General features: G+C 36.3%; 1 long non-coding RNA gene across 1 annotated transcript in view; it reads right to left on the minus strand.

Annotated features, from left to right (window-relative positions):
- The window catches only part of Gm6634 (predicted gene 6634), a 34,913-nt gene extending 12,666 nt beyond the window's left edge, over nt 1-22,247 (minus strand). The window contains exons 1-3 of the long non-coding RNA NR_040556.1: nt 22,173-22,247; nt 12,952-13,104; nt 6,139-6,287 (exon numbers count right to left, since the gene is read on the minus strand). This is a non-coding gene — a long non-coding RNA (predicted gene 6634). The remainder of the gene's footprint in view (nt 1-6,138; nt 6,288-12,951; nt 13,105-22,172) is intronic.
- Between the last annotated feature and the right edge of the window lie 684 nt (nt 22,248-22,931).

Consider the following 22,931-nt stretch of genomic DNA (forward strand, 5'->3'; position numbering starts at 1 on the left):
TCTGTGAATGTATGTGCCCTTGCATTTGTGGTGTAGATGTTCAGAATTGAGACTTCATCTTGGTGGATTTTTCCTTTGATAAGTATGAAGTGTCATTACATATCTCTTTTGATTGCTTTTGGATGAAAGCCTATTTTATTAGATATTAGAATGGGTTCTCCAGCTTGTTTTTTGAGTCTGTTTGCTTGTAAAACTTTTTTCTAGCCCTTTACTTTGAGGTAGTATGTACATTTGTTGCTGAGATAGTTTTCTTGTATGCAGCAGAATGGTGGATCCTGCTTACATATCCAGTGTGTTTGTCTGTGTCATTTCATTGATGAATTGATCCCATCAATCCTGAGAGATATTAATGACCAATGGTTGTTAGTTTCTGTTAGTTTGTTGTTAGATGTGATACTGTTGATTTCTATGATTCTCTTCTTTGGGGTTTGCTGTGAGATGATTACTTTCTTGTATTTTCTTGGGTATGGTTATACTCCTTGTGTTGGAGTTTCCCTTCTAGTGACTTCTGTAGGGCTGGATTAGTAGAAAGATATTGTTTAAATTTGCTTTGTCATTTAATAACTTCCTTTCTTCATTTTAATTGAGAATTTTGTTTGGTATAATAATCTGTATTGGCATCAGTGGTCTCTTAGTGTCTGCAAGATATCTAATCAGGATCTTCTAGCTCTGTTTCTGTTGAGAAGTGAGGTGCAATTCTCATAGGTCTGCCTTTATATGTTACTTGTTTTTGTTTTTTGTTTTTTCCCCTTACGATTTAATGTTCTTTCTTTCCGCTGTACATTTACAGTTTATTATGTGACAGAAGGATTTCCTCTTCTGGTCTAATCTGTTTGGTGTTCTGTAGGCCTCTTGTATGCTTATAGGCATCTCTTTCTTTATGTTAATGAAGTTTTCTTCTATGATTTTGTTGAAGATAGTTTTTGGCCCTCTGAAGTAGGAAACTAGGAATCTTCACTCTCTTAGGTTTTGTTTTTTTATTGTTCCCAAATTTTCTGGATGTTAATCACTTTGACTCTTTTTTTTTTTTTTTTGACTAATGTATCAATTTTTCCTGGTATCTTCTATACCTAAGATTCTCTCTTCCAGTTTCTTGTTTTCTGTTAGTAGTTCCTGTTCTCTTTTATAGAAAATTCTCTTTTATAGGTTCTCTGTAGGCTCCTGTGCTACTCCACAGGTCACAGCCACTTGGGGAGGCAGAGTGCAGGGAGTTTGACTATGTTTATCCCACACTGTCACTGGGGCATGTGATGTGCTAATCAGAAGCACCAAAGCACTGGGTGGGGGTGGGGGTAGGAAAGTGTAGTCTGAGATGTGGGAAAGCTGAACCTGGCTCAGGAGTCCCCAGGCCTGTGGAACAGCCAGGCTGTGGGATTCACTAACTCTTGGACATACAGACAACTCTGACAGTCACTGAAGAGCAGAGAATGGAGTTGGAGGCCTGTGGGATATGGGTGGAGTGGGGAAGGGGAGCTCGAGCTTGTTCTAGCAGGGTGATTGTCCTTAGCCTGGTGGAGGCAGGATTGGTGGCAGTTGTGGCTGGTATTGCAGAGAGGTCTTCTCCATGGTTACCTCCATTTATGTTTTCTTTATTGCTTCTACTTCCACTTTTACATCTTACAAATTTTTGTTCATTTCCTTCAACTGTTTGACTGTTTTTCGTAAAGAGATTTATTTGTTTCCTCTTTAAGGGCTTCTAGCTATTTGACTGTATTTTCCTGTATATCTTTAAAGGAATTATTTGTGTCCTTTCTAAAGGCCTCTATTGTGGGCTTAGATTATTTAAAATCTACTTTTAATAAGGATTCTCAAATGATTTGAGTCCCCTTCTAGCCAACCATCCAAATGTAGAGGAGAAAAGAATGGTAAATAGGACAAGGGATTTGAACCAGTTTAGGAGAAGTTCCTTGGTGTGATTCTAATTTCAGTTTGTCAGGATACCACAGTCCAGTTCAGTAGTGTCAGAATGCCAAATATGAATCAGCATCAATGGCATGATCTAGCAGAATCTACCAGTGCTCTGCCCAATCAGCAGGAGCCAAAGGGAGCTATCAGGACCAGCCAGCACACCAGGAGAAGCTCTCTGCCTTGCCTCTCTTAAGGAAGTTAAGATCAGCAAAGATGAAGATGAGAGACCAAACCAATGACTATGCAAGCATGTCATCATTGTCTGTTGAGTTCTATTTATACTTTCTCCAAATATCATGTATCCTCCCATGGTCCTTGCCTCAGCAAAACACTGCAAGAGTCAGCCTCACAATGTGAGGCTGTATCAGCAAGGCACCATGTTAGCCTGTATCACCTGACATGTCTAGAAACTTTCATTTCACATTATCATCTTCATAAGATAGGAATTAAGTTAACAATCTTGCTCTTTGGGTGTGTTCAGACATCCAGGGCTTGCTGTAGCAGGAAAGCTGGGTCCTGAAGGTGCTGTGTTGCATTGGCTTCTGTTGATTATGTTCTAGTGTTTGCCTTTCACTATTGTTGTCTCTGGTATTGGCTAGCCTGGGAATTCTGGGTTGGAGTAGGCATCCAAGAAGGCAAATAGAGCTGTGTGTCCCAGGTTAGACCAGTGTCCTGGGGGCAGATAAAGCTGTGTCCCTGGTTACAACAGACCTCCTAGAAGGCAGACAAGGCTGGGGTTGGGGGTTGGTGAGCTCCATGAGTGGAGAAGGAGGTGTGAACTGAAGGGGAGCCTATATTTTATTTTTAAGTTCTAACTGTAGAAATGTGCCATACATACCTATCTATTTTACAAAAACAATCACAAGAGATATTCCTATTTTTAATAAGATTTTATAAAAAGTACATTCACCAGAGGTCTGTGCTGCAGCCTGAAGCCATGCCAATGTCCATAGCCTGGAGCTTCCACCATACTGATTTAAATGGCCTTTGATGAAACCATGGTGATGTCTGGGCTTTGCTTCTGCCATGTCTGAATCTGGGGTCTGTGTTGGTGTTCCTGGCCCATGTTGTTGCCAAAAGCCGTGCTGAGGTACATGATCTTTGCTGCCATCTGAAGCCATGTTGATATCCACGGTCTAGACAGCCTCTGAGGGCCTATCTGTGTCAGGAGTCCTATTGTGGTAGGGAACCATGCTGGTCTGTACTGTTACCAGAGACTGTATAGAGAGACCTATGATTCATGTTCCTTGTGACTTTGCAAAATCAAAGAGGCTACTTTTGCTGAGATTGATGGCTACATACCTATGGTTGAGAGGGAGAGACAGGGAAGGCTTCTGAGACAATTTCTAGTGCAACAGTCAAAAGAGGAAGCCACTGAAAAGAACTCTTACAAAGTGTGACTAAGATGCAAAGAGTAGCTTTCCACAGTTGATGGCTTCAAGGGGAATTTGTGGGAGGGGAAGAACTCACTTCTATTTAACAGGCAGGCTACTGAGAATTTGACCATGCTCCAGTGAGTATATAGACAACACAAATATACTTGGATTGGAGGGGGGGTAGTTCATAAGGAGGCAGACATAAAAGGGATTGCCATCAGGCTAAATGATATGAAATTCCCAGATAATCAATAAAAATGGCATGTGGGAAAAGTTACATTCTTTTCTTATTGACACTCACAATGACTGTGTCTCCCAATGACTGAGACTAGTATTTTGCCAGAATTTTGAGACCCTCTACTAAGAAGAAAGTGTAAACCTTTGCCAGAATTTATAGAGCTAGCAAACTTGGGGTTATACTGCTTCTAAACACACTGGCATCAAATCCATCAAACTGCAGTCAGTTATTAGAAATTGATTTCATGCCTGACATTTTATGCTGTGGTTTATTAGTAAATATTCATGAAGGACTAATCTACTTGTCTTCTTTTAATACAACAAAGTACTCTTAAGTTCACCTGGTATAGGTGGCATTTGTGTAAATGGCTGTATTAGTTCTTTATAATTCTATTTGAAGTTATTAGGCTTTATGAATCACTTAATAGTTCTCCTAAATGTATTTAATCTTACTGGACAGAGTAAGAAAAACTTCATTAATCACTGTACACTCATTTTGCTACTAGTGCTTTAAAGTTCAGGTCATAAAAACACAATTAAAAAGGAAAGGAGAGAATGAAAAGAGGAATATTTCAAGTATTTTTTGTGAACATTTGCACTGTGAGATAACTGGTAACAAACCCACAGAACCAATTAGCAGATCTTTATTTTTCTGTATCTGGCCAAGTTAGTTTGAGAGAATATGGGATGCCACACCAATTAACAGAGCTGAGTCAGCCTCTCTTTTGACAAACACTTAATAAGCAATCAAATACAAACTTGAGATTTCAGAAGCTCACTGATGGGAAGGAGAGAAACTCCATTGCTTATCTGGAATAAAGAAGGGGCTGAATTAAACCAACAATGTGGGAGCAAGATGAAAAATAAATAAATAAAGAAGTAAAGCAAGAAAGCAGCATTTTACTTTAGCACTCAGATAACAGAAGGAAGGTATTTTGTACTTCTTTTCTTACCAGCCTATATTAAAGCACAGCTACAGAATCTAGTGCCTTCTTTTTTGTAGAGTTTCTTTTGAAACAATTGATGCCTGTGATATTCTTGATATTTATATTTAAAATCCTGATTCTCAAGTTTTTTTTATGACTTCAAATTCAGCAAGTCTCTTATAATCATTTTTCATCATTTGATGTAGTTGATGATGACTGTACCTCTTGCAACCCCCTTGCTAGATCTATAGGTTTATGAGTCTAATGCTATTCTAACCGGCTCACCAAATCTGAAATTAATTTGCCTTCCTCAAACATGGCATAATGAAGCCACATTTCTCATTTTTCTCTGGTGAAGAGGTTTCTTATTTAAAAAGTTATTAATAAGAAAATTAAATAAAAACAAACCACTGCAATGCAAACACAATGATTTAAATTGTAGAGAATAATCAACTGTAGTATGCTCAATGAAAATGAGACAATTACATTACAATAGTTATCAAGCTACAAGGAGAATAATGGGAAACAAAACAGAATAATTTTAGAACCAAATGTTCAATAGAGTGTCTTTAAACAGTACAGGACCATTGCACTATAAACTCACAGCAGCTATGGATGCCTGTATAAGATTAGCACAAGATCTTTAGGTTAGAGAAATTTTCTTTTATAATTTTGTTGAAGATATTTTACTGGCCCTTTAAGTTAAGAATAATTTAGTACAGAAAGACATTCTTTTTTTTTAAATATTTTTTATTATTACGTAGTTTCCTCAATTACATTTAGAATGCTATCCCAAAAGTCCCCCATACCCTCCCCCCCACTTCCCTACACACCCATTCCCATTTTTTGGCCCTGGCATTCCCCTGTACTGGGGCATACAAAGTTTGCGTGTCCAATGGGCCTCTCTTTCCAGTGATGGCCGACTAGGCCATCTTTTGATACATATGCAGCTAAAGTCAAGAGCTCCAGGGTACTGGTTAGTTCATAATGTTGTTGCACCTACAGGGTTGCAGATCTCTTTAGCTCCTTGGATACTTTCTCTAGCTCCTCCATTGGGGGCCCTGTGCTCCATCCAATAGCTGACTGTGAGCATCTACTTATGTGTTTGCTAGGCCCCGGCCTAGTCTCACAAGAGACAGCTATATCAGGGTCCTTTCAGCAAAATCTTGCTAGTGTATGCAATGGTGTCATCATTTGGAGGCTAATTATGGGATGTATCTCTGGATATGGCAGTCTCTAGATGGTCCATCCTTTTGTCTCAGCTCCAAACTTTGTCTCTGTAACTCCTTCCATAGGTGATTGTTTTCAATTCTAAGAAGGGGCAAAGTGTTCATACTTTGGTCTTCGTTCTTCTTCAGTTTCATGTGTTTTGCAAATTGTATCTAATATCTCGGGTATACTAAGTTTCTGGGCTAATATCCACTTATCAGTGAGTACATATCATTTGAGTTCTTTTGTGATTGTGTTACCTCACTCAAGATGATGCCCTCCAGGTCCAACCATTTGCCTAGGAATTTCATAAATTCATTCTTTTTAATAGCTAAGAAGACCTAATACCAATACTCTTCAAACTATTCCAGAAATTAGAAACATAAGGAACACTACCCTGTTCATTCTATGAAGCTGCAATTAAATTCATATCTAAACCACACAAAGGCCCAACTAAGAAAGAGGACTTCAGACCAATTGACCTTATGAAAATTGATGCAAAAATACTCAATAAAAGTCTCACAAACAGCATCCAGGAACATATCAAAACATTCATCCATCAGGATCAAGTAAGTTTCATGCCAGGGATGCAGGGATAGTTCAGTATATGGAAATCCATCAATGTAATCCACTATATAAACAAAAAACACATAATCATCTCATTAGATACTGAGAAAACATTTGACAAAATTTAACACCCAATCATAGTAAAAGTCTTGTAAATATCTACAATTCAAGGTCCATATCTAAACTTAGTAAAAGCAATATAGAACAAACCAGTAGTCAACATCAAATTAAATGGAGAGAAACTTGAAGCAATTCTACTAAAATAAGGGACTGACATGGCTGCCCATTCTCTCTCTACTTATTCAATATGGTACTTGAAGTCCTAGCCAAAGCAATTAGACAACAAAAGGAGAATGATACAAATCAGAAAGGAAGAAGTCAAATATCACCATTTGCAGATGATATAATAATATATTTAAGTGACACCAAAAATTTCTCCAGAGAACTCTTATAGCTAATAAACAACTTCAACAAAGTGACTAGATATAAAATAAACTCAACCAAATCAGTAGCCTTCCTCTACTTAATGGATTAACAGGCTGAGAAAGAAGTTACAGAAATGATACCCTTCACAATAGTCATAAATAATATAAAATACCTTGCTGTAACTGTAACAAAGCAAGTGAAAGACATAGGTGTTTCCTGAGAAGCTCTGCCAGAGCTTGGCAAATACAAGGGCAGATAACAATTGGACTGAGCACAGGGTCCCCAATGAAGGATTCAGAGAAAGGGATGAAGGAGCTCAGGGGGTTTGAAACCCATAGGAAGAACAACAATATCAATCAACCAGACCTCTCCCCGAGAGCTTCCAGGAAGTAAACTACCAACCAATGAGTACACATGGAGGTACTCATGGCTCCAGCTGTATATGTAGCAGAGGATGATCTTGTTGGATATCAATTAGAGGAGAGGCCATTGGTCCCAGTAAGTCTCTATGCCACAGTGTAGGGGAATAACAAAGAGGGGAATCAGGAGTAGGTGGATGGATGGGAGAGCATCCTCATAGAAGCAGGGTGAAGGAGGATGGGATATAGGGTCCCGGAGGATGATCTACAAAGGGGATATATATATATATATATATATATATATATATATATATATATATATATTCACAGTGGACTCGAAAGGGTTCATGATCTCCCACACTGAACTGATAATGTATTGGAAGTTAAAGTCCTCTGTGAAGAGAGAGTCAATTTTATTTAAGTATGTAGCTTCTGGTCAGTGGATCCACACCCATGGATATATAGACAGCACAATTGTAGTTCATAGTTCATTGAATTGAGGAAAAGAGAAAGGGGAAAATTACAAATAATTAATATATGTGCTTATTAGAAGCCTGTAACCAAATTAGTAATGTTAGAAGTAAGGGAAAGGCATCATCAATCCATTATCTGTTTCTGAGTTCAATTATCTATAGAAAACTTCTTATAATCCTAAGAAGAGCATAATTCTTTATTCAGAATATTCAGTCTGTGCATTTTCATTTGTTGAAAATAATATTTTATGCATTTATAAAATATGTGGGTTATAGATGTATAAGAAAGGTAACTAAATTGTTAATTATTAAAAATGTGTCACTCACTGCTGTGAAAGACAATTTTTTAACCTCTTTTGATCACATAATTTTACTTGTAATATATATATATATATATATATATATATATATACATATATACATACATATATATGTGTGTGTATACTAATGTATAGCTATAATTCTTCATTATGAGAGACATGTAAATCTTTAAAAACTTGAAGATTAAATGGATTAGAATTTATTTTATTTGTTGAGGAAGCAGAGTTCTGACTACCTCATCAGTATGTATATAATAATCTTACCTCAATATCCATCATAATTTTTCTATGCTATTATGTGATAGATTTTATTATGTATCATTATTATAATTTTATTGAATCAGTAACTTGTTTAGCTGCTATTTGTAGCATAATATCCCCCCAGAAGAGTATTTATGAAATAAATCAAGTAGAATAATAATAGCATATTTTAAAATAAAATTTAAAATTAAACTTACTTTGACAATGGGATACTTCATGACTTTATATAGATTACAGAACAAATTACTGGAGTTTTATATATATATATATATATATGTGTGTGTGTGTGTGTGTGTGTGTGTGTGTGTGTGTGTGTGTGTATGTATATATATATATAACTATAATTATTTTTCATTCATTCATATACCAAATGAATCATGACCAAATATACATAAATCACATTCTAGTTTACTTTTTTTTCCTATAAACTTCCTTTCCATATCTGTGGTGACTTGAATATGCTTGGGTCAGGCAGTTGCAATAATTGAAAGTGTGTCCTTGTTAGCATAGGTGTGGCCATTTTGGAGGAAGTCTGCCACTGTAGGTGTGTGCTTTGAGACCCTCCTCATAGCTGTCTTGAATTCCGTACTCTCCTGTTTGTCTTCTGAACAAGATGTAGAATGCTCAGCTCCTCTAGCACCTTGCCTGCCTGGATGATACCATGCTTTTCTGCCTTGATGATAATAAACTGAACCTCTGAACTTATAAGCAAGAGCCAGTTAAATGTCTATTTTAGGATTTGTCTTGGTCATGGTGTCTGTTCTCAGCAGTAAAACCCCAGCTAAGACAATATCACAACTGGTTTTGAAGATTTGAAACTATAATAAAATGTTTTCTTATGTTCTGACTAGTTTCATATGATCTAGTTAAAAAGATAAATGTACTGTCAACATGATATAAATTACCCAGATACTAAGACTTAGCTACTGTTTAGCAAACATGTAAGTCTATTAATTTGTATGTATGTGTGTATATACAGAATGACAAATAATCAAAAGTAACCACATTGAATTGATTTTTTTCTCAAATATTGTTTTATCTTTTCTTTTTAGTAAGTTTTTCTTGTCTGATCTTTAAAAGGCCACTTACAATTTCTCACCTTTGTGTATTTTTTATCCAGATTGTCTAGTGTTAATAAAAAGAGAATAACATTATAATAAGCAAAACTATTACCAAGGACAACAAAAGATGCTGAATGCTTCATTTATGAAATACAAAAATTAGCTGTTGACATTTTCATCTTTTGACAGTATCTTTAGATAACTTTATAGGATTCAGAGTGGTTTTTTTTTTTTTGGCCTTTTAGTGAAAAGAATTTTTCCTGCTTATTGATTTTCCAGGTGCAAGAATGATCTCAAGTTCATTAACATTAATATGAGACAGAGTGGCTTGCTAAAAATCAAAGCATTATTACTTTCTGAAGGCAGGAAATTTCTTTCAGAGTGAATTGGGAGTGTTACCACAGCAAAGGGTTTCCAATTAAACATTATTGTTTACCAAATGCTATCTTTTCATCTACTGTGATAAGCTTTGGTAATTGCTAAAACTGTAAGAAATTAGCTATGCAGTGTACAGAGTCTTTGCTTTGCCATCTAAGAACTGAGAAATGTGAACTCGTATTTAAATATTGAAAGAAAAAGCTTCACAGTTTGGTACAGAACTGATTTTGGAACTCAAAGCTCTGTTTTCTTACATTGATTTCCTCTTTAAATTCTGTTAATACTGATCTGTACTGTTTAGATATGTATGTTCACTAATAGTTCAGTAAAATAAGGTTTATGGACATAAGAGCCATAAATAATATCAAGAAGGAAAAGAGGAAACAAAAATGAAATTTGTAGTTTAACAGTTTCTTTTCCTTTCTGCTTTGTTGGAATGGGGAGTAAGACAGCTTCCCGAAAATGAAAACATGGCCAAGAATCACGCGGAAAATTGAAAGAGTTACACAGAGCCTGTCAGTGAGGATGCTAACTGCAGTGGTCAGAATCCATAAATGAAAGGGGAAGCAGGAAAATATCACCCAATTATAAGGAAATTCATGCTTTTCAAAGATTTAACAGACAGCAAATCTTGGTATGTGGCAGTCTCATTCCTTTAATCCCAGCACTCAGGAGGCAGTGGCAGGTGGATTTCTGAGTTCAAGGTCAGCCTGGTCTAAAAAGTGAGTTCCAGGACAGCCAGGGCTACACAGAGAAACCCTTTCTCAAAAAACAAAACAACAACAACAAAACCAAAACAAAACATAACAAACAAACAAAAAAGATGTCAGGGTCCAGATGTATGCCTAGAAGTCTGTGTGGTTAAGCAAAACTTACCAGCCACACTAGCAACTACACAAGGTTACTGGTACATTCTGTTGGAAAGAAACAAAATAGTTTGAAAATTATCATAGAATATTATTTGTGTTCTGTTGTTTACACATTTATTAGTAAATCCATTATTGAAGGTAGCAAAAAAATCACACGCAGTGTCGGACATAATTAATTTTTCATCTGGAGAGGAGATAATACATAAAAGTTCATCATAAAAATTTTCATTTTTAATAAGTGCCTCTAAAATGCTGTTCCAGAGATCCATCCCATGATCAGCTTCCAAACGCTGACACCATTGCATACACTAGCAAGATTTTGCTGAAAGGACCCAGATATAGCTGTCTCTTGTGAGACTATGCCAGGGCCTAGCAAACACAGAAGTGGATTCTCACAGTCAGCTATTGAATGGACCACAGGGCCCCCAATGGAGGAACTAGAGAAAGCACCCAAGGAACTAAAGAGAACTGCAACCCTATAGGTGGAACAACAATATGAACTAAGCAGTACCCCGGACCTCTTGTCTCTGCATATGTATCAAAAGATGGCCTAGTCGGCCATCACTGCAAAGAGAGGCCCATTGGACTTGCAAACTTTATATGCCCCGGTACAGGGGAACGCCAGGGCCAAAAAGGGGGAGTGGGCGGGTAGGGGAGTGGGGGTGGGTGGGTATGGGGGACTTTTGGTATAGCATTGGAAATGTAAAGGAGCTAAATACCTAATAAAAAATGGAAAACAAAATGATGTTCTGTCATTGATTACATACAATTTTGTACTAGAATATTACATACTACTTCATAAAAAAACAAGTGCCCAAGCAGTGACTCTAGATCTTTTGAATAATAAATGAGAAAGAAAATTTGAAGTACAGGATTGTAGTGGCAGATACTTCCTCTTCATTGGACAGTTCATTTGAAATGGATGCCCATACATCCCTTAAAATTAATGATGCCACAATGCTAATTGCAGCATAAACTAAATATAAATTTAAGATTTTTCTTCAATTGTGTGAATAAAGAATTGTTTATTTTAAACATTTTAATTCAGCTTTTGTTTTGTGGATTATATTTGACTTTGAGTTATTAGTAAGGTAACCTCAGCAATTGATAGAGCATTTACTGACAAAGACATGTAGTTCTTGAAATGACATTTTAAAAAATTAAATAATATTGAAGCTATTTGCAGTAGAGACAGATAGCAGGACAAAAATTAAAAGTTTATATGTTAAGAATATTATGCTGAGTTTACAAAAGCTCAGAATTAAATAGGAAAATATTTTCAGTTAATCCTAGCAGTCAGAAGGCTGAGGGAGGCAGATCTTTGTGAGTTTGAGGTCAGCCTCATCTACACACAGAGTTCCAGAACAGCCAAGAAAAACACTGACTGTCTCTCCCTCTGTCTGTCATTCTGTCATTCTGTCTTTCTGTCTTTCTGTCTTTCTTTCTTTCTTTCTTTCTTTCTTTCTTTCTTTCTTTCTTTCTTTCTTTCTTTCTCTGTCTCTCTGTCTCTGTATATATATAAAACACACACACACACATATAGTCTGTAAGAGTTTGAGTTGAACTTAAGGATCACCACTGAGTCTTATTCAAAGGTATTAGGGAATTTTATTAAAAATATGAAGTGGTTTATTTTCATATAATATACACGCAACAGCAGTGCAGAGGCTATAATCAACATAATCATAAAACAAAATGCACATTTTATTTTATTACACATGCTTGAATTTTTTCCTCCTCCTCTTCCTCCTCCTCCTCTTCCTCCTCCTCCTCTTCCTCCTCCTCCTCCTCCTCCTCCTCCTCCTCCTCCTCCTCCTCCTCCTCCTCCTCCTCCTCCTCCTCCTCTTCTTCTTCTTCTTCTTCTTCTTCTTCTTCTTCTTCTTCTTCTTCTTCTTCTTCTTCTTCTTCTTCTTCTTCTTCTTCTTCTTTGGTTTTTGAAACAGGGTTTCTCTGTGTAGCCCTGTCTGTCCTGGAACTCACTCTGTAGACCAGGTTGGCCTCAAACTCAGAAATCCATCTGCTGCTTCTGCTTAAAATTTTTTAATGTGTAATCATCAGTTAATCCCTTTATTTCACCTACTTTTTGGAATGTTGTCTAGTTGGCAAAAAAAAAATCGCCTAAAACTCTGTTTTACATAGGTGTATTAATGATAACTTATAGAGTGTTTTTACAGGCCAATTAGATGGCTTAGCAGTTTAATGAGCCTGTGGTCAAGCATGGAGACCTGAGTTCATCTGCAGGGGCTTGTATGTTAGAAGATGAGAAACAACAGCTGAACAGCTCCCCCCTCCCTTGCACACATACATACTAACTCCTATGCAAACATACACAGTCACACATGCACATAAATGTGCATAATATGTAATAACATATTTAAAGTTAAAATGTAACTTATAAATATAAGATATAAAAATCTGAAAGCTACCCAAATATACAGAATCTGGGGTTATTTGCCATTTTATAAGCATTTTCAGTTTATATTTGGCTAAGTTTGTTTATTTCACTTAAAAGAAAATTATAAAATAAGTTAGGCTTAAAAAGTTCCAGTGTAGAGGAGGGGAAATGGTTACAAATTCTCACCTTTAACCAAGAAGCTAGTTGAAAGTGATAACTTCTGGCAGAGGAAAAATCCATTTTCTTCAATGAAGTGACACTGGGTATTTAAACCACAATCCAGCACAGGTGCCATCCGTGCTCAGAACTAGTCAACCAACACAAACTGGACTATGTTTTCTATTTAAGAAAAAGAAAGGGCATAAGGGTTTGAGCTGTAGAGATGTAGGAAAGAATCTAGCAGTTCAGGAAGGAAAAAGATTATGACATAAAAGTATTTTATGAATTTCTCAGAGATAAAAATTAACTTCTTTATGTCTGTATCAAACTGTTAAGCAGATAGTTTTTTAAAAATTAATTAATTTTTTTTACCCTATATACCACTCATTGTCCTCCTACTGGTCACTGATTCCTGCAAACTTTCCCCTATTCCCCATTCCCTTGTCCTTTGAGCAGTCAGCATCTGTTAACTCAGACAGATGCAGATACCCACAGCCACATAGTGAATGGAGCTTGGGAACTATGGAAGAATAGGAGGAAGGATTTCAGCCTTGAAGGGGATATGAACTCTACAGGAAGACCAAGAGTCTACTAACCTGGACCTTTGGGGGCTCTCAGATTCTGAACCACTAAACAAAAAACACACAGGCTGGACCCAGGCCTTCCAGCACATGTGAAGCAGACAGTTTTAAGTGTCTTTGATACACCCATTCTCTCTCTCTCTCTCTCTCTCTCTCTCTCTCTCTCTCTCTCTCCCTCTCTTTTTTTTGATGTGTTTTAGTACAGCAACAGGAAGCAAACTAGGACATATATCAAACAAATGTATCATATATATAATAATATATATTATAATATACAGCATAATATATAAACATGTATAATATACTTTTGCTTCTTTATATAAACTAAATTAAAATGCAAATGTTTGTTTTTCTTAGGACAAAAGATAAAAGAACAACTTTTATACAGAATATATAATTTTGGTAATAAGCTTTTGCGAGCTGACAAATATTGTTATTATTTTTTCATTAAAAACCTCCAAAACCTAGTGGGGAAACATTCTGCTGACAAGTCTCCAATGAACAAGAGAAAAATTTGGGGTTTTAACTTTGGTAAGAAAAAATTATTCTAAACTAAAATGTTACTTTCTCAGATAAAATGACAACAATCATAGTATATTATAAATGATGATTTTATGTGCTGGGAAATATCCAAAACTGAAGAAAATGTACTATTTTAGAACTGATATAACAGAACAACATGTACTGACTGATTCAAACAAATCAGAAACAAATGTGTGTGTGTGTGTGTGTAAATATAAACACGTAGATTCTAGGCTAAATACCCAACATAAGGTTACCTGTAGGGATATTTCCTCATGTATATTAATGGGAAAAGAGAATCTTTTTTGATCCCATTTGTAGCTTCTGACAGGCTAGAGAAGAACATTGCCATTCTTTTTTTTTAAATATATTTTTTTATTACGTATTTTCCTCATTTACATTTCCAATGCTATCCCAAAAGTCCCCCATACCCTCCCCCACACTTCCCTACCCACCCATTCCCATTTTTTGGCCCTGGCTTTCCCCTGTACTGGGGCATATAAAGTTTGTATATCCAATGGGCCTCTCTTTCCAGTGATGACTGACTAGGCCATCTTTTGATACATATGCAGCTAGAGTCAAGAGCTCCGGGGTACTGTTTAGTTCATAATGTTGTTGCACCTACAGGGTTACAGATCTCTAGTTCCTTGGATACTTTCTATAGCTCCTCCATTGGGGGCCCTGTGATCCATCCAATAGATGACTGTGAGCATCCACTTATGTGTTTGCTAGGCCGAGAGACAAAGTTTGGAGCTGAGACAAAAGGATGGACCATCTAGAGACTGCCATATCCAGGGATCCATCCCATAATTAGCCTCCAAATGATGACACCATTGCATACACTAGCAAGCGTTTGCTGAAAGGACCCTGATATAGCTGTCTCTTGTGAGAACATTGCCATTCTTTTGCTAGCAGAAACATCACTCTTAGCTCTACATCATCTTTACCTACCTCTCCCTGTGTATACATCTACCTCTGAATTTCCTCTTTTAAACAAAGACTCAAATTATATAACTTATCTTCTAGTAAAATCATTATCACTTGACTCTTATAAAGATCTTATCTATCACTAAGATCTCATTCTTTGATCCTATGCATTAAGATTTCAAAATATGAATTCTCATATGACAGTTCAACCTGTAACATTAGATCACCAATTAAAGGCGAATCAGCATTCCAAAAATAACCAATCTCAAAACAGCAGTAAAGAGATTGCCTGGATATATTTTATTAAGAGAAATGATTATTTAGAAGTAGACTTCTGAAACTGTTATCATTTTTATTTCTGAGAATGATGATTAATTGATTTATGTGACACATGTTCTATGCATGGATATCACTGTCTGTGTCACTCGGCTTTGTAAGTGGCAGCTGCAAAGATGTTTTCGAACTGCCATCAATATAGTACAGAAGACAATTTTCTAAACTTGAAACTTTGAAGTTTTAATTGAAATTTAACTATATACAGCAGTTTTAATGACTTTGGGGTTTAATGCAGGAGATCAAAGACCCCCACTACCTACAGCTATCTCAAATGGCTTTACTTAGCATACATGCTGCTAAAGAGAAAATTATTGGCAGGATGTCAAGTGACAAAGAACTAATTCGCTAAATTATATTTTCTATTTGTTCTTTTTTCTTTAGTTTTATATTTGAACAGTATGTGCTCCTGACTAGATAACTGAAATTAGGGAAACCGCTATCATGTTCTTAATTGTATTTAAAGTTGTATTCTGATAATATTTTGTTGAAAGTTACGGAACAGACTCCGTAGCGTTTGCTCTTCAACCTGAAGAATAAGCCTTGAATGTGATTATAATTCCCACGTGAAATCCTTCTAATATTTTCATTCCTGCCGCTATGGAGTCTTTGGAGATGTATTTCACCTCTCAGGCAGTGATGGAGCTCTTAATATTTCCTTCCATAGCTAAAGCCGAGCGAGATGAGGTGCAGTAAGCCAGGCTGCCTGGGGAAATAGCATCATAAAACATGGGAGCCCAACTCCTGTTCTAGTCTGTGGTATTTTGAAAGACTCTATTATTACAGTACAAGAGAGTTGTACTTAACACAATATTGAAATTCACTGACACAAAGGCAATACTGCAGGAAACGGCTGACTGGGGGATAGGTGGCTTTTCACTTTGTATTTCTGTCTTTCCCATTCTTAAGTATCATGTGTTTTTCTTTATTAATCTTCCCACAAATGCTTTGAATGACAGAACAATTAGAAAGAAACCAGACTGCAGTATCTATATCTGTCACTTTAACTGCGTCCTTGCAGACACAAATTCCCTGCTGATTTTGCTGCAATGTTTGATATGAGAAGCAAACTAAACTTAACCTAGCTTATTTTTCTTCAGGGTAGCAATGCATTGTAAGGAATGCTCTCTCCATCGTGTGAAAGCTGCATTTCCCCTTCCTAGAATATGACAGATTGTTGATGGATAAAACCTACTTAGTTTGCTATAGAAAGTTTTCACTGGAAAAATAAATCTTACAGAACTACAGACACAGGTAAATATTGCCTAGACAGTGGGCTGAGTGTATGGGCTAAGGGGTCTCCTCATAACTTCAGAGGAACTGAAGAACAGCTTTAAAGGGCCAGTACTCTCCCTGGTACAAGGATCACTTTAATCTGTAAAGGCACTGGATTTATTGACTCTTAGTGACAAGGTTTATCGGCTTCTGTAACCTTCTAGTAGCCCACCATATCCAAGTGAAGTATATTTTAAATAAATATAAATAATTCTCAATCTATAAGAAAACATGGTTTTCTTGTCAATATAAACCCAGAAATATATGGTCTCAGGAAATACCATAAGGTAAAATTGTAATTAACCAGCAAGAGCTATCACACATACTTAGGAAATTTATTGCCTTCACTTAAGTGCAAGCATGTCCTTTCCTTTTTTCACTATAAGTTTGTTGGTGCAAAGAGGAAGGTGAGCCCTTTATGACATAATATAGAATTGTGGGTATAAAACATCATGCATCAAAGTGACCAATGAATGTTTTTGACCCAACCCATTGGATGCCCTCAGATAAAGAGATTTCTCCAGTTATGTAATTAAGAAAGTAACAGCAGTCCACAGTTATGCATAACTGATATGCCATCAACCACTTTATCCTTTAGTTGAAAGTATTTGTTGCTTTCATTTCTCTCAGGTTCTTTGAATTGAATGGGTTCATATGTTATAGCCTTGATCAATATTTCCTATCTCATTTTACAAAATGGCAAATAGAATTTCCAAGCACTTTGCTGTGCTGCAGAGAGCCCAGCCATCAGCTGCAGCAAGGACATTTGCATTCAGTTAATTGGTACAGATGGTCGCAGCACTGATTTCCTTGTTTCATTCAGCAGAGATCTGGAGACTGGGGCTGGAACACAGATGTCAGAACAGAACTTTTTTGGTGTTTGCTGGTAGCGCTTTCAAATATCATATTCTCTCCTCCCCCGCCTCTCTCTTCTCCTGTCATATTCTAATAAATCCTTCTGAATTAAAAATATAAGGCTTAGAACACTGTATATTAAGCGATATTTCAAACATGCAGTGGTTTCTGTATTGCTGTACTTCAATTTAAAATATTGGAATTAAGATACAGTAAATAAAGCAATTATGAATTAATAACACTTTTAGTGTTAGTTAAAGATCCATATTTAAAAGAAGATGACTACAAATTATTGCAACAACATACAATAATTTGGAGATTAGACATATACATTTATAATGTTGAAATCACCCAAAAAGTACTCAGCATGTAAGTGTTTTGAGGAATAAATCTGGAAAGAAGATGGAGTAGAACGAAGAGAGGAAGGAGAGAGGAGATGGAGAGAGTGGGGCCAGAAGAAAGAAAGAAGAGTAAGAGCGAGAGAGTGAGAAAGATAGCAAGGGAGTGAGAGAGCACAGAATGAAAGAGCACTAATTAGAGAGAGAGACACACACAAAAAACACAGACACACCCAGACATGCACAGACACACACATACACACACACATACACACACACACACACACACATACACATACATAGAGAGAGAGAGAGAGAGAGAGAGAGAGAGAGAGAGAGAGAGAGAGAGAGAGAGAGAGAGATAATGCCCTGAAGTTTCATGGCTTCAGAATGGATATTCTAACTATATAGAAAGAAGTTCATGAAGATATTTAGGACTGGGCAAGTGTCTTAATTTACATTAAATCGCATATATGGCATTTCTGTTTGTGAGTTTATTTCAATAAAATGGTCTTTATATTAAAAAATAGGAACAGACATGTCACTTTATTATTTTGGCCTAGAGTAAAATACAGACTCCTGAGAAACATATGTGTTTGCCTAAGGAATGGGGAAGAGAGAGTGGGATGCTGGTGACAGGAGAAACTAGAAATCCCAATGTGGTTTTTGGGTATGAAGAGAAGCAGAATGATCATCAGAGAAGCAAGGAATTCGTCCCACAGGAATCCCAGTGCAAAGGTAGATTAGCACGAGATTCAAGGCTAGAAAGCTCCACTCCAGAGACTCGAATGCGTTTCTGATGCCATTAGTGAGTCATCAAGTTTATGCAAGGAACTGAAATAGATACAAAGGAAATGGGAGAATGGGGAGGAAGAGAAGGGGAAAGACTGCATAAAACTATGTTGCATAGTTTCATTTCTCCTGTATTTGGATCAAACATCTGAAAGAGTGTTTATCAAAATTTTCACCTAAAGCCCTAGAAGGCTTTAGGTTTTGCTGACAACAGTCTTCATTATAGCTTCTTACCTCAATATTGAGACAGGAAGTCAGCTGAAGCCACAAGAAAGAGAATAAACAGGAATGGCGATATTCAGTAATAAAATTATAGTAAACATTAAACATTTAATATCTGGGAATGTTCACTTAATCATAAATGATTTTCCTTCTTTTTTTAACTACTTAAACATTTCAGAATCCTTTACTGCATGTGCTGTGTGCCAGCAGACTGTTCTAGCTAATGCCATGCTTTTGTTTGTGTTGAAGATGCTTTGGCTCTGAGTCATTTTCTACCAGTATCGTGTGAAAGAGTAAAGCCCTTGCTAAAAATGCTCTGCTAGACAAATCAGAGAATTCAACACTGCTCCATGTCCATAACCAGGGACCTCCATCTCCAGCGACTGGAGAGGAGAGGACTGCAATAAAGAAATGGATAGGAGAGCTGCACCTGTCAGAGTCATGGACACAAACATACTCAGGCAAGTATTAAGTGTAACCGCTGGAAATACAGCTAGGTGAGAAGAGAGCAACCACCACCCCAAGGCGAATACAAGCTAGAGTCATCCAGCATTCCCACTGAGAACTTCAGACATGGAAATATTGTGCGGAGACATGATAACCCATCATCCCATGGAGAACAATGTGGTATGGTGGGGAAAGAGGCAAAGTACTAGAAGTGGCAACCCAAATAAGGACTGTAAATCTGCTACAGAAAGTTGCCATTTTTTGTAGGGAATTAAGTTATTTTGAACTACATGTCTTCTTGTAGAGTGATCTGTAGAATATAATGTGTGAAGAGAAATATTTTCATTGCGGCAAACCAGAAGTACTCTTCCATTGATGGTATCAATTTTCTATTCTATTTATCTTGTACTTGAATTTTTCTTTGTTTCTAGGTTTGTATTTCAATGCTTTGTTTTGTTTTAGCTTTGCCTTGCTGAAATAGGCTTTACTAGATTCTTTTTTCTGCACCTACTTCAAGCTGTACCCTCTGCTACTTCCAATGCCTCTGTGGTCATTAAATAATCAATTAATTGATTAATAGCCTCTGCAACTGCAAGCAATTGTATGTACCACAGGTATGCAGGAGCAGGCTGGGGTCAGAAGACAGTGTCAGACTTCCTGGAGCTGGAGTTATGATTCCTGTGAGACACCCTATTTGTGCTGAGAACTGACATTGGGTCCTCTGCTAGAGCATGAAGTATTCCTAGCTACAGAGTCATCTCTCCCACCTCATTAGCTTAAAGAACAGCTTTAAAGGCATCTAGTCTAACTAACACAGTTCCTCTAATTCCAAACCAACCTTGAGTTTAAGTGAAATACAAACATGCATTTTACTGCATTTTGATAGCAGGATTGTCACATCAGTTTTCTCTTATTGTTCCCCGATCCCTGTCTCTAAATATTAGTGGTAATCATAAGCCCAAGTAACAGTTACAAACAAAGAAGAGCCACATAAGGTAAGGCAAGCAGTAACAAAAGTGGGAAATGAAAGCCAGAAAGCACAACTAACCCAACAGATACATAAAAATACCAGAGAAACAAACAGAACATATTAGAAAATAAGCTCTTATGAGACCTCTTCAATAACCAAAGACAAAACTAATCAAATAGCTGAAGTGCCACAGAAAACTTCTAAAATCCCACATAGAGGACTCAACAGCAATTGAATGTAGGAAGGGAAGCGAATAAGAACAAGACACTTAAAAAAAAATCTGAAGATGTCAGAAGGAAATTCACTGAATATGCTAACTAAAGACATTGGCAAAATAATTTAAAAAATGCATCTTTACTATTCTATAATAAACTTATAATACTTAAAGTCTTTGATTTAAATAATTTGGAGAAATTTCAATAATTATTTTTAAGTTTATTTTTATGATGAATGTAGTCTATATACAAACAATTGATTAAAAATGATCACTAGAAGTTATTAGAAGCAATCTGTAGTAATGGATACCATAAAATGCTTACTTAAACACACTTGCCTTTTATTTTATCATAAATTATAATAACTTTTGAAGTCAAGTATAATAAAAAATTAAAATCTTCTGTGATTAATAATGTGATTATAGTTAATTAGGTCATCATCTCCTAACATGTTTAGTTGAGGACAGACCTTCCTTCAATGAATGTAGGTAGCACTGTCCCATAGAATGGGGTTCAAATGGGAATGCAAAGAGGAAAAAATCCAGAAAATCCCAAAGAACAAACAAGTAAAACACTAATATATTTCCTCCCTCTCCCTCCTACCCCCTCTCACTCTGTTCATCCCTTTACTCTTTCTTTGTTAGAGTGAGATCAGTAGCTAGGAACATATACCTACTTCATATCTCATCCAGAAACAACTGAGTAAAGATAGAGGACTGAAAATTTTTAAGAAAGCATTTGTCACTAAGAAAGAAAGTCTGACTGATATAATATCCTTTATAAAAGTACATATAATATATGGAATGATATGTAAAATAAAATGGTCTGGAAAGAGGTGGTATAATGGCAGACTTAACCCTAATTTTTAGTTACAGATCAATGACCAGAAAGGACACGTCAAACTATCATGTAAACCACAATCCCATAATATCGTTGCATTTAAAAATAGAAAATAAAACTGGGCCGGGAGAGATGTCTCAGTAGTTAAGGGTTCTTATTGTTCTTGCAAATGAGCTTAGTTCTGTTCACAGCACCAATGTCAAGCAGCTCAAAACAACCTGTAATTTCAGGTAGGTGGGATTTTACATATTTGGCTTCTGAGAATACCGTCACTTAAGTTCACATGCTGACATCCAGACACACAAATGCATACACATAATTAAAACTGAAAAGTAAATCTTAAACCAAAAGCAGAGAAAAACACTCAGGGCAGGGTGAGGGGAGGGTATATGGAACTTTCAGAATAGCATTTGAAATGTAAATAAAGAAAATACCTAACAAAATAAAAAAATAAAGACATTTTCATACAAGTAAAAAAAAAAAAAAAAACAAAAAACAAAAAACTGTAACACAAGAAATGCTAAGCAATGCTTCAACTCCAGGTTCAATAGTGGTACTCTACCCAGAGTATGTCATTGGTTTCCTTTGCAGTCTAGCTTTCATAGAATTATGAATAACTCATAAGAGCAGAGATGGGTCACACATTTTACTGTTATTTAATAAGTTCAGCATTCGTGTCTAGATGCAAAGCTAAAACTGTGTTAAGATCACTTATTGATTGGAAAGTATAACAAGGATGAAAATGAACTTGTAAGGGTAACACTGTGACAAAATTACTAAAAAAACCAGAGAATTATTAGATGCTCGTATATCCCCCAAACAATACATAACTCTTTGAAGATCACATTATGTAATTCCCATATGGTGAAAATGTAGTAGTCAGTCATGCCATCCCTATCAGAAAGACAGAGAAGATTTTTATTTTAAATACCTTGATCGATACCAGCCGTGGAGAGTCCTTAAGCCTGGATAGAAACAGTTTTCGCAATGACATTTTCAAGTATCTGAATTAGTCAGAGGAAGTGATGTGGGATAAGAGGGGCTTTGAAAACACTGGCAGACTAATCCTGTGAGCTCAGCAGGAAGTGGCTGGGCAGCTGATTCACAGCCTTGGTTTCCTCACTAACTGGCTTCATATTTCCTGCATTGGATCATTGGAGAAAATAAAAATTGAGGCCTAGCTAACTGCAAGCACATTATTAATCACAGAAGAATTTAGTTTTTTATTTTACTTGACTTCAAAAGTTATTATTATTTCTGATAAAATAAAAGGCAAATGTGTTTAAGTAAACATTTTATAGCAATTACTACAGATTGCTTCTAATGACTTCTAGTGATCATTTTTAATCCATTGTAAGATTATTTATAGACTACATTCACAGTAAAAAAAAAAAAACGTTAAAAGTAATTATATGGAAATTTCCCCAATTGAACACATATGTACTCATTCATTTTGAAAACCATGAATAAGTTCACTTGTTCCCACTCAAACACCTCTTCTTAAACCAAAGCATACAACCCTAGTCTTCATAGGCATGTTCCATTCCATATTGAAAAATGATTTTAGTCTATTGGCAATATTCTCTGTAGCTTTAGTTTACTCCTCAAGGCCCATTTTAAAGTTTAATCTGAGATACTTGTAAGATCCTGGAGATAAATGAAAAAGAAAACCACATATTTAAAATGTATA

Source organism: Mus musculus, chromosome 3 (genome assembly GCF_000001635.26).
Source record: "Mus musculus strain C57BL/6J chromosome 3, GRCm38.p6 C57BL/6J".
In the NCBI taxonomy this organism is placed as follows: Eukaryota; Metazoa; Chordata; class Mammalia; order Rodentia; family Muridae; genus Mus; species Mus musculus.